The sequence below is a fragment of the Phyllostomus discolor genome, chromosome 7 (assembly GCF_004126475.2).
Source record: "Phyllostomus discolor isolate MPI-MPIP mPhyDis1 chromosome 7, mPhyDis1.pri.v3, whole genome shotgun sequence".
Classification (NCBI taxonomy): domain Eukaryota; kingdom Metazoa; phylum Chordata; class Mammalia; order Chiroptera; family Phyllostomidae; genus Phyllostomus; species Phyllostomus discolor.
In genome coordinates this window covers 14,678,791-14,681,499 of record NC_040909.2, presented here as the reverse complement: position 1 = coordinate 14,681,499, position 2,709 = coordinate 14,678,791, and the positions used below count along the sequence as shown (strand labels likewise).

Here is a 2,709-nt window from a genome sequence, read left to right as displayed (position 1 = left end):
CATAATTCAGAGACAGACTCTAAGAAAATTATCAGGACAGGAGTCCTACGGACGTATAGGAATGTAATATTTTGTTATCACGATCAAATAGACATCTGTCCTGGCTTCAGTGCTTAATGAGGCACTACAGGCACATCCCAGTGAAAAATGAAATGAGACAAGAAGGTCTGCTCTCACCACGCCCACGTTAACACCGCACTGCACGGACCAGCTCCGTGCTGTCAGAGGAATAAATCAGAGGTAGATAAATTGGACTAGAGGGACATTTTACAAGATGCTGATCCAGTAGTCCTCAAAACCGTGAGCATCGTCACAAACAAGGAAAGCTGGAGAAATTGTCACAGCCAAGAGGAGCCCAAGAGACAATTAAATGTAACTAGTTCTGGAAGAGAAAAAGGGCACTAGCTGAAGATGAGGAAATCCAAATAAAGCAAGGCCATTGGTTAACAATAATGTGTCAATATTGGTTCATTAAGTACATAAAAAATGCTCCATGCTAGTGTAAGATATTAGTAATAGGGAAAATTGGATGTGGGGGTAAGGGCAAACTCGCTGTACTTCACGGTTTTCTGTAAGTCTAAAAGTGTTATAAAATATACAGTTTATTTAAACAAAAGATAAGGTATCTCTAGTTGCAATGACAGTGTTGAATAACTGGAAAACTCAAGTTATTATTATAAGCAATAAGGTAATTAAGCAAGTTAATAGGGCAAAATATTAATACACCCAACTCGATTACATTTATATTTACAAGTAACAATCACTTAGAAGATATGAAGAAAAAAACAGACTCATATTTTGAAAGAGAGCAGAAGAAATCTTAATTAAAATACATATTCTATATCTAAAATATATAGGAAATAGGTGGAACTTTCCAGAACACTCTGCAAGAAGCCAAGGAGTGGAGACTTTTGGAGCTGTGCGCAGTAATGCATTATTTTCTGCCCCTCCACACCTGCACGGGCCCACTCGCCTGCTGTCAGAAATGGTGAAAGAAACCACTCACTATGATGTTTTGTGGTCAAACCCAATGCCACCCAGGAAGAGCTGAAAAAGACTTACAGGAAGCTGGCCTTGAAGTACCACCCAGATAAGAATCCAAATGAAGGAGAGAAGTTAAACAGATTTCTCAAGCTTATGAAGTGCTCTCCTGCAAAGAAGAGGAAATTATACGATAAAGGAGGAGATCAGGCAATTCAAGAAGGTGGAGCAGGTGGTGGTTTTGGCTCCCCTAGGGACACCTTTGATATGTGTTTTGGAGGAGGGGGAAGGATGCAGAGGAAAAGGAGAGGTAAAAATCTTGTGCATCAGCTCTCAGTAACCTTGGAGGATTTATATAATGGCTCAACAAGAAAAACTAGCTCTGCAAAAGAATGAGATTTGTGACAAATGTGAAGGTCGAGGTGGTAAGAAAGGAGCAGTGAGCGCTGTCTTGGTTGCAGAGGTACGAGGATGCAAATAAGAATTCATCAACTGGGACCTGGAATGGTCCAGCAAATTCATTGTGTGCAGGAGTGCCAGGGCCACAGGGAATGGATCAGTCCTAAAGCTAGATGCCAAAGCTGCAATGGAAGGAAGATAGTTCAAGAGAAGAAGATTCCAGAAGTCCATATTGACAAAGGCATGAAAGATGTCCAGAAGCTAACATTCCATGGTGAAGAAGACCAAGCACCAGCACTAGGGCCAGGAGATATTATCATTGTTTTAGATCAGAAGGACCATGCTGTTTTCACTCCGTGAGGAGACCTTTTCATGTGTATGGACCTACAGCTGGTTGAAGCGTTGTGTGGCTTCCAGAAGCCAGGAGCTACTCTTACTCTTAACAACTGAACCACAGTCAGCACCTCTCCTCCAGGTGAGATTGTCAAGCATGGAGAGATATCAGGTGTGTTAAATGAAGGCATGCCAATTTATCAGAGCCCATATGGAAAGGGTCGCCTAATCATTGAATTTTAGGTAAACTTGCCTAAGAACGGCTTTCTCTCTCCTGATTAACTCTCTTTGCTGGAAAAACTCCTACCTGAATGGAAGGAAGTAGAAGAGACTGATGAAATGGACCAGGTAGAGCTGGTTGACTTTGATCCAAACCCAGAATGACGGTGCCATTACAATGGAGAAGCATGTGAGGGTGACGAACATCATCCTAGGCTGGTGGTCAGGGTCAGACCACTCAATGCAGCCAGTGAATGACACTTCCTGCCAGCACCTTATATACAGTAGTGAATGAATGAGGGACTATAACCATGATCTGCTTGCTACTTGCTGTTGTTTTAGCTTTAATACTCAACCAATGTAGTGCTTTAAAAATTAAATGAAGGATAAACTCAAAATATAAGAACTCAAAAACCAAAACAGGATATATAGGAAATATATGTAAAACATATTTTAAAAATCCACTCTAAGTCTCTGCTGCCGGACACCAAGAAGATCTAACGAAAAGGCCTAGATGTTCTTGTACAAGAAATTTTGAAGTTCTAAAAAGCATCAGTTTTTCCTAAGTTAAGTTCTAAAATTCAACATTATTTTTCAAGACATAGCAATGGTTCTTTTAAACTACATACAATGATTTAAAAGTTCATGTAAAAATGGACAAGAAAAGAGTAGCCAGATTCACTTTGAAAAGGGAGAGCAATACAGGTATACATAGTATAAGTTATTAGGTGTATTAAATTAATCAGTTAATTGAAATAGTATGGCAACTGGCCTGAA

The 2,709-nt window shown here is 40.0% G+C and overlaps 1 pseudogene; it reads left to right on the top strand.

Moving 5' to 3' along the window:
• Positions 1-1,322: 1,322 nt before the first annotated feature.
• On the top strand, positions 1,323-2,227 carry LOC114502095 (annotated as a pseudogene).
• Positions 2,228-2,709: the final 482 nt, after the last annotated feature.